Raw genomic sequence first — 10,875 nt, forward strand, 5'->3', positions numbered from 1 at the left:
GGTCCGTATACAACGTAAACAACGGGTGATTTACCGCGTTAGAATGGTCCTGAATTACATGAAATATGTATAGTCAATAAGAGAGGTCACTAAAAGTGTCACAGCTGTTACATATTTATTTGTAAAAAAGAGGATTTTTGTGTTGAGGCATTTCTATGGATGCTTTTAGTGACGTGTTCTGAATACAACAGGTGCAGTGGCTCGGTGTAGAGACTTTCAGCTGTGTTCAACGCACAAGATACATACAGAAAAGTGTTAGCATTGCTATTATATATTAATTATTAATGTGTTTTGTAATGGTTCATAATCTGACAGTGGAGGGTTACAGCTAGAAGGTCCTGGGTTCCATTCCTGGTATGCTGTATATTGGTTGGTTCTCACTGGGTTCTCCGGCTTCCTCCCACAGTCAAGAGAGATGTTGAGGCTAATTGGTGATTCTAAATTATCTGTAGGTGTGAATGGACTGGCAACCTGTCCAGGATGTATCCGTCCTTCACCCTGAGTCTTCTGGAAGTCTTCTCCTTCAGCCCCCCTGTGACCCTACAGAGGAAAAAAGTGATGTGTAGATAATACATGCGTGCATAATCCGACAGTTTTCTTTTCATTAGCAAAATCGAACCCATAAATAACTCCTCTACATAATATCCTTTTATTTTTATTTTTATTTTTAAAGGGTTTAGATTTCTGTACCTACTAAAGCAGGATTCTCAAAGAAATAGTTTCAAGAAGCATATCTTTCCCATTTATATGATGACTTTGCCATCGCTATTTTTCAGACAACCAGAGATCGGGCAGAACTTTTCACCCTGGTGACCCAAAAAGAAGAGAAGAAGCTTCAAACATTTAGTAGAAGAGTTGTATTTTAACCCAAAACAAGTTGTTTTGGTGACTAAACCTGAGCAGAAAACAAGAAAAACATTTTAAAAACACACAAGAAAAACAGTAAGCAACGAGACTGATGGTCCCTCACAGGACGTGAACCTCAGTCTTTTGGCTTATTCCTCCATCCTTTTGGCTTATGCCTCCATCCTCTTCTTCCAAATGCGTATGCAGACTTTGTGGCACTTTCAAACTGGACACCTTCCAAAAATACATTTTCTACAAAAAGAATGAGGTTTAGTTGTATAGGAATGTAATTTGATGGAGACAGTGTTGGTCCTGGGTGAAAAGACACTGTTGAGACTCCTTGAACTGGACGTTGACTTTAACTCTTGTGGTTCTTGGGTTGCACCATGTAAGTGTTGGTGACAGTATATTCTGCTCCACACTTGAATTCAGCAACGCGTACTTCTCTTTTTAGTAAGATATTGTCTAGGTTTGTCTGCAATTTACTAGCAAACAACACACAGGTTACTGTGGGCCATAGCCAACACACAACTAGAGTAAATACTGCATTATGGGCTCATTTGAATGAAAGCTGCTCAGTGGCACATAGAGTAAAAAAATCTCCAGGATTGAGGCTTTCAAAGGTTTTGTGCAGTTGTCCACTTTTTTTTCTGTCTGTCCAAAGTTAAACACATAAATTAGCTGCCCAGAATGCTCATTTTGATTACTCCATCTGGGGATACTTGTAAGCTGACCAAGCGTTGGATGATTGGGGCAGCTGGCATATTCATGCAGCATGTGTGAGGCTGTGATAGTTTTCTGTTTAACATGTGCTGGTGGTGCAGAGGTCACAGCAAAAATAAATAAATAAATAAAAAATCCAGCACATGAAACGATTTTTCCTCATTGTGACAGCTTTTATGGACTGCACAGAGAGCTGCGAATTCACTCTGGATGATTTATTATTTTCTTCCAGTTCATTTTGAAACTCTTTCTTCAGGATAGTTATTAAAGCTGCAGATTCATTAGTCGTAGTTCCACAGTTGGGATTGTTGTCATCCAAGGACACTTTACAAGTTTGAAATCAACAGGTTCCTCTTTGTGGCACCGTTTTTTTTTCCCCCTCATCAGTCAGTGGTTGAGCAGCAAGTGCAGGAACATGATCATTTTCTTTCTGCCTCTGCTTCCGAGTACAATCTTACATTTGATTCAGCTCCTCGTCTATGGATTCTGGTTGCACTAAATGCAGGCGACCGTCAGACTAAAGCGACCTGCGACTGTCCATGGCCTGATGCTCCTTTACTTTTAGCTGCCGGGTTTCCAGAAAATTAGACAGCTTCCAATAAAAGGAGGGAGTTTAAAAAAAATGTGCTCATGTGTGGCACTTGTGAAATATCAGAATGTTGTTTAAAATGTCCTTTTAAACATCCAATTAAGTCACAACATCAAGAAGAAGTCTCTGGTGTATAAACGTCGGACAGACAATGACTGTAAACACAACCGATCAAGTATTTTTCAGTGAGATATTACCTTTAGGTTTCTGTTGACGGCAGCGACTACCAACATGTTTCAGTGTATAGCTTCAAAACCATGATAACACTTCTTAAACTATGCACCCCAACTGATGCAATAAAGTAGCTGCAGCAAAATAAATCAAAAACTTAAAGATAACTTTTGGGCTTTTTCTGATCTTTTACTGACTTTTTACTCAGACTTTATTCTTCTTTTTTCTAACAAGCCCAACTGCTGGTCATCACACATACATTTCCCATTTTCAGGTGTGTCTCTGCTGCTTTTTAACTGAACTCGTGGAGCGAACGCCTCGGGGTCGAAATAAACCTCTCAGAACACGCTGAGTGTGAACGTGCTCTGAAATCAATGCCTGTGTTATTTATGCATGATTCACGGGGAGATGGAATATGTTAATAAGACGCAACCAGTGAGTTTTTTCTATCTGTTTGTATGAGGCTTCTTCTTTTTCCTTTTGGTGTAACATACAGGAGTGTGTCTCTCAATCATCAACAGTCATAAAGCTCACAGTGTTTGGTCAGTCATCCCATAGAAGCACAGGTGTGTTTGCATACACTGGGTGTGTAATGTGTGTGGCTCACATGCAGCAAATACACACCGGATCACATTATCCACAGCGGAGACTTGGGTGTTTCAAGCACCAACAAAGTGCATGTCAGATGAGGAAGACGAGAGTATTTGCCCTGTTTGGATGGAAACCCAAAGACTTGGCAAACGTTTGATGTGGAAATGAATGATTCAGATTCTCTGGGCACCATCTTGTCTTTCGACACCCCAGCGCTCTTTTTCTTCTTCTTTTGTTTTGGACCAATGCCAGTGGTCTAGATCTATCGTCTTGTTCACTCCAGCACGTACGTTCTTGTATTGAGTTGTTTTAATCCTAGCTTATGTGCTGTTATTTATAGGCCCGCTAAATGTTTGCACCGTTTGTGTTTCGGGTCATGCAAAAAGTTTTCCCTTTTGTGCTGCACCAAGGAAGAGCTGCAGAGCATGCTGAACAAGACAGCATGAAGGGCCACATGTTTTTCCACTGAAAATCATTTTGCAACTATGCTAATAACCAAAATCCAGCTTTGGAACAGATTTTTAATTTTTTTTAAACCAATATTATGCAAGGCTTTTCCTGCATAAAGGGATTTTTGGCAACCCCCCAAAGAGATTTTATCTATTCTTTAAACCAGTTTGTTATTTGGAGTCTTATTCACTCAAGCGTAATAGACTTTTGTGTTTGTCAGGTGGTCAGAAATAATAGATGAATATGTAGATTTTGTCGTATGTGGTGTAATACCCCTAAAGGAACATTCTGACTGTGTTTTGTGGCTTGCCTCAGATCCCTTATTCAGGACATTTGCAGGTTAAATATAGTAATTTGATAGAAAAGAGGGGTTCATGAACTCAGATTTAGAAGGTGGGCTCATACAGGAGCTTTGGGCTGATTTTATCACCCTCATAACCATTTGCAGGAGAAATCTGGTCTCAGGTCTTGGTTGGAACTGATGTTTGTTCCAGTTCATTTGGTCACTTGAGGAGTTTACAGATCCAGTCTGAAATCCACCAAACTGCTTCCAGACTCATCATATTAGACATGTTTGATATTTACTAGGTAAAATTAGGCTGGTTCAGATGATCAGAAAAGTGCCAGATGGCAGAAGCTAAACATTATCGTCCTTAATGCTAACTTAAGCTAGAGATGTTAAAACTGTTAAAATCTCCAGTTGAAGAATAGACAAACCATGGTAACTGCAGTTCCCAACTATTTTGTCATCCAGACTTGTTTCTGCATGCTTATTTCTCAGCGTAAAGTAATATTGTCCATCCATCCGTCCGTCCGTCCGTCCATCCATCCATCCGTCCATCCATCCATCCATCCATCTAGCTATCACCACCATAATCTTTCATAATGTCTCGTATGATGCATGATTATTTTCCAGCCTTCTGGTGTGTGCCTGTCTGAGATTGCAGAGAAGACTGTCTGTGAAGTTTCTCTTCATGTGTGTGATGCAACCTGATTTCAAGATGTGTTTGGATTTTTATTATTCTGAGACTGGCTTAACAAAATATTCGGTGTTAAACTGACATCGGTGTTCACTGAACTCCTCCTGCTTTATGTGATGCAACGGCAGCTCACGGGCACATCTTGAAGTTTGTCTTCTGAATATAACCGAATATAAACCAGTATATTACTGCTGTAATCCTGTCACTGGCCTGTGACGGAGGTTTGTCGCTGTGTTGTTGATCTAAACACACAGATGCTTGTGACTGGACACACACCAGAGCATACCTGTAGTGCACAAACTGCTCCTGTGTTTTATCGATCATCCAAAATGTAGAGACAGATGAGAAATTGAGAAAAGCTGAATGATTTTGCTGATGGGGTTTGGATCCACTTGGCTTCTTAAAGTGGCGTTGTTCTAAGTGATCACCTTTAATCTCTGACATTTCTATTCTGATGCTATTCCAAGATGGGGCTGCAAGGTGGAACAGTAGTAAGCACTGTTGCCTCGCAGCAAGAAGGTCGCCAGTTCGCATCCCGGTGGGGGCACCGGGATCTTTCTGTGTGGAGTCTCCACGTTCTCCCTGTGCAGCGTGGGTTCTCTCCGGGTTCTCCGGCTTCCTCCCACAGTCCAGAAACATGTTGAGGTTAATTGGTGATTCTAAATTGTCCGTAGGTGTGAATGTGAGTGTGCTTGGTTGTCTGTCTCTAAGTGTAGCCCTGTGATAGACTGGTTACCTGTCCAGGTGAACCTGCCTTCACCCTGAGTCAGCTGGGATAGGCTCCAGCCCTCCGCGGCCCTAATGAGGATTAAGTGGTGTATAGATAATGGATGGATGGATGGATGGATGGATGGATGGATGGTATTCCAAGACGACAATGTGCCCATCTACTGGTTTGATTAGCATGAAAATGATGTGAACCGTATGCTATGTTGCCAAATATCAACCCAATTCAACACCTATGGCGGATTTTGAACCAACACATCGGACAGTGCTCTCAGTTTAAAACCTCAAGTGAGGAAATATGTTTTGGAAGAATGATGTTTCATACATGGTTGCAGCTGTTGATTATTAAGTACAGCGTCTGAGCATTCTACCGATTATTCCATGTAGAAATTGGATAATAAATACTTGTGCTTTATTGAAGAGCAAAGACAAAATAAAACAGGGCTTTTAAATTGAAAACTGGTTCCCTCTTTGGAAAAAAATAAACCCTTCTTATTCCTTAAATTGCAGACCCCCATGGCTAAACTGAGTCCTACAGAGAGTTGGGACAGACAGCAGCTCTCTGGGCAAAGTTGGCAGAGATAACGAAGCAGAAAGACTTTCTGCCAAAATATCCTTCACGGTTACTTTGAGGACCTGCTTCTGAATCCGGTGGGTACTAATCATGACATGACACTTGTGAGAAAACACCTGATGTTAGCGAGTTAGACAGCGAGTTGATGGTGTTCGACCGGAGTGAATGAGGGTCGACACAAACGAGTAAAGCAGTGAGCTGCTTGTAGCTACATCTGCATACATGTGTAGTTCAGTTGTACACGCTGACTGTATATGAAGATGGATGAACCTTCCACTGCAGATTTCTTTAGGAGTAAATTTAAAGCTCAGTGCGGCGGCTCCAGCCGTTATCATCCTTGTAACTCCTTGCTAATCCAAAAATGAGCAAAGAGGTGAAGTGTAAGTGAAAGTGAGGCATGTCCTGGGCGGTCCTCTGACGGCTCCACCTGTCACTGAAAATGGCTATGGAATTAATTATGCATAACTAACCACGGGTTAAGCGGTCTATAGATAATGGATGGATGGTTTATGGGGATTGACTCACGATTACATCCAGCTTCAAATCTGTTTTTTTTCCAAGACTTTTTTTCTTTTTTTTTCAGCAGGAAATTATCCTAAACTTTAAACACATTCTGTGGTTTTTCCTGGCCTGCCTTCTCTCTATTTATCTCTTTCTCTATTTTGCAACCACTGAACACAGGGAAGCTGTATGTGGTTAGAATGACACTTCAATGCAAACACTTTGATACGTGGGTGATTTTTAGTAGATACTGTAAACAGATGGAGTATTTAATTTATCCCCTGAGGGAAACTGCAGCGTTGCAGCAGCAGTATGCATTTCAAAAAACAGAAATAAAAAACTTCTGTTATGAAAATGTATACTCAATAAAAATAAATAAAGTAGAAGTGTCAAAAGCATTTAGAATAACATTAGATAGAAGAAGAAAAAAGAAAAGAAAAGAAAAAGTCCCACAGTGCAAACTGGAGTTAAATGTGAAAAATAAAGATATAACAGAGTAACTCGAGTATCTTCAGGAATCTTCTGTTCAGTCCCACACACTCATAAAATCAATGTCAGGATCAGGATCAGAATCAGAATCAGAATCAGAATCAGCTTTAATGGCCAAGTACGTACACAACATACAAGGAATTTGGCTTCGGCTGTTGGTGTTGCCCTAGGAATTTGCACTAATAATGGAAATAGGAAAATTTTAAAAATAAAATAAAGTAAAATAACTACAGAAAGAAAAGAATAAAAAACAATGAATATTAATAAAAAATACAACAAGATAACAAGACAAACATATACAAGAATTTACACATCTAGTACTCAGACCAGATGCAGAGAAATTAAACAAAGACAAACAAATTCCTCGGGAGCCCAGTGCCGAGGCTGCCATCCACAGCGCCATCTTGGTTCTTCACACAACACAACAGCTGTCATTACGGAGATACTTCTAGTTGTTTTTTTTTCTTAAGTTTTGTCGGGTTAAAAATATTGATTCATTTGTTACTGACTGAAGAAATAAGTGTGTCACTTTTTTTAAACTTTTTTTTTCACATCACATGGTCATATGCAGACTGTGTGTCAGGTGTTCATTAAGATAGAAACAGGAGACAGTCTCATTTCTCAGAACCATTAGCAATTAGTGCTTCATTTTATTGTGCAGATGGTGGTTTGTTGCTTTTACCTCAGGCAGCACAGCCTATAAGGTTAAAGTCACGTCCAACATTAAAACCACTTACAGGTGAAGTGAATAAGGCCGATCCAGTGCTGTGCATGCAGATGTTAGCTAAACACTGCTGCAGAGGAAGCACGTTCCTCCTCAAGGGCGGTGGCTTTTTCCAGCAGGACAATATGCACCCTGCTACGCTGCAAACCCTGCTGAGTAAGCCCTACACCTCCAGGTGTTGACTTGGCTCCTCAGATTCTGATCTCAACGAGGATCCACAGAGATCCCAACCCACAGGACCCAAAGGATGTGCTGACAAACACCAGAGGACACCTCCGGAGAGCATGTGTCTGTGCCCTGATGGGTCAGAGCTGTTCTGGTGGGACATGGAGGAGCTACACACTACTAGGCAGGTGGTTTTAATGTTGTACCAGTTGGCCACTGATTTGTTTTACTTGTCACCTAAAGTATTTTTGGCCATATCTATGTCTTTGTTACCGGCTGCAGACAGATGACAGGACACAGGGTGGAGAGAGGTCCAGCAATACAATTTCAGCGTTAAGTTACAGGGCGCCCCGTGGCACAAATTTATCCTTCTGATGACGAGCTACAGGGCCCCAACCGGCCGTTACAGCTATAATTAAACAGCAGAACTCTGTGCCAGCATACTTAGCCCTCTGAGTGCAGAAAGATGAATTATTTTTATCTTATTTGCACAAGATAATTATGGATGGGAATAAGTTCTGATCTTGCGCATAAAGATAAAAATATATTATCTTTTGGGACTTCAGAGGCTCATTATCTAATACAGCAGCAATGAATCTTCCTTAAACACCAGGAGCTCCAGGCCCGTGTGCCATATTTCACAAACACCGATCATCCAAGAGATCCTTTGATGTGGCCAAATGAAATTTTTTAAAAACACTTTGTTCATTTGTCACCTCACGGCTCGCAGGGAGCGACAAAACCTAAAAGCCAAAGTCAGCATGAAGAGAGGTGGACTGTATGATCTCTGCACAGGATTTCAGGCTGATAAAGTTAAACTGTTGGGCTTTCAAAGAGGAAGAAGTCCTCTTGTTTACAGCAGTTAGAGAGTATGCTATGACTGTGTCAGATGAAGGAGTGGAGGGACTACACAGAATGATCACTGACAACTAATCTGGGTCATAAATGTGGACTTTAGTGGATGTGTAATGCATCTGTCTGCACCAATAAGAGACCACTGAAAAAACACTTTGATGTTCACTCACAGATTCAACCAAGGCTCCTACTGACAACTATTTCTCCATCAATTAATCTATTGACTATTTTACTAATGAATGTAAATGATTGATTTTTCTCTAAAAACACAAAATGACCATTTTATTTAAGTTATTTGGAAAAAAACAAAACAGAAATGGACACAAAGGTTTACATATTAAAGTGTTCAACTGTAGATTTGAACATAATGAAAGTGCATTAAAAGAGAGGGCTGATTACACTTTTTCTCCTTAATGTATAATTGCATAAATATTCATCAGAATGCAGGAAATTGAGCGTTTAATGCTTCAGTTTCCTTGAGGAGGACGCCCTGCAGACCCCTACTAAATGTACATGAAATCTTCACCCACGCCTCTTCATATTTAGTCATATGTACCAACTATTTCTCGTCTGACCTCTGCACAGACTCCTCAGTGTGTGAAAGCTTTCTTTTCCACATGGTCGCCGTCTGTCGGCCCTTTGTCGAGACGTCAGGAAGGTAAAGAGAGAAAACAGCACCACCTTCAGAAACTCAAGCTGCATAGAGGTTTTATTTATGCCCTCTGTTTACAAGTGAACTCTGGAGAGAAACGCGGCAACTTGTAATCGCACGTTTAAAGACAAAAAAACCCCAGAATAAAATAAAACAAGTCAACATCCTTTTTACTTTCTGATAAGGTTTGGAGCCAAATATTAGTTTGAGATCAGCCAGGCTTTTTCACCTTCTGACTGTTCCTAAAGCATATTTTAAAAGGCAATTACAGTGAAGGGTGCTTTTAAATAATAGCCTTAACATTTTTTATCTGCCATTAGCTGCCTGGCTGTCATCCAACAGCCAAATATCTCCTGCAGTACTATTACCCTGTACAGCTGCATAATGTGTCTGAGGCACTCAGCAGCCAGTTTGCAGTGGCCTCTCTAATTCATGATAGGACATTTTAAATCTGATATGATATCGCAGGCACTTAAAACACACACAAACACAATAACACACACGCTGGCTAATTTTACAGTAAATTCAACATTATAGATGATGCACACGCACATATAGCAGCTAAAATTTGAACTGGGTTCTTCACGGCAACGACTTTAATTGGAATGTTTCAGGAAACAAAGGAGCAGATAAGAAAAGAAGTCAAGGATGTATATTGAGCATGACTACATAAACGGTCCACGTACACATATTCTGTAAAAAATAGAGCCAGATTTTGGAAGCAGTGTGCTGTTTTTCTACAATACTGTGAAATCTTGATGCTTTATTGGAGTCAGAAGCAAGAATGTCCATTAACACTGCAGTGAAAATGAATGAATGGTGTGAATGAGCAAAACTTTCTCACACAGCTCTGTTCTAAATACTTTACTGTTGTTTGACAGATTTTCCCTGTTTAGTTAAATTACTAATAACATACGGTAAAAGTACTTTATTTCTATGTTGACTATAAAGAAAAAGCAGGCCAAAGCTGTACATAATGTCAAAATGATTATTTTTGTAATAAATACTTTAAATTTTTTTTTTACAATGTCTGACCATAAGTGACACAGTTTTACTGCATTTACCTCAAAGATAAAATTTCATTTTCTTTGGTTTCCAAAGTACATTTAACAGACTGATTTGTCAGACATTGTTGCCTTTGAATAACTTGTGTCTTATTCTTTAGGAGTCTTAGTGACATGTGCATTTATAAATCTTGGTAAATCTCAATTCTAGATCATTTCCACAACATAAACCTCCAAGGACAATCAGGGAACGTCCCCCAAAGATTTCTGTTTTCTGGGATTGTTATTTAAAGTGCAATAAATAAATATAAATCCATAAACAATATGTATTCTTCTTCCTATTATGATTAATGTTATTATTATTATTATTATTATTAATAATAATAATAATAATAATAAGAAGAAGAAGAAGAAGAAGAAGAAGAAGAAAGTTTTAGAAAGCACAATACATTAAAAAATGTGAAAATAATGGCAAATGCTGATACAATGATATTAGTCACACATTTTAAAAGAACAAATAACTGTTTGTTTTGTAAAAATACAGATTTCTATGTGGACATTATATACAGTTGTCTGTTTTGTTTCGTTTGTTAATGTATTTTTATGGTCCAGTATTTTTGACATTATTTACAGTTTGACCAATTTCTTTTCTTTAACATTTAAATGAATAATTTTGCTTTGACACAGTAAAAGTGATAAAATTTGTAAAACAACAGTAAAGTGTTGTTAAAAAAAATGACAACCGTTAAAAACATTTGTTACTGTGCACTGCATCAAATCTTCCTGTTCAGTCAGAAGCACTTCAGTGATCCTATAAGCAGATTTTCCAATAATA

The sequence above is a fragment of the Stegastes partitus genome, unplaced genomic scaffold, assembly GCF_000690725.1.
Source record: "Stegastes partitus isolate 25-593 unplaced genomic scaffold, Stegastes_partitus-1.0.2 Scaffold45, whole genome shotgun sequence".
Classification (NCBI taxonomy): Eukaryota; Metazoa; Chordata; class Actinopteri; family Pomacentridae; genus Stegastes; species Stegastes partitus.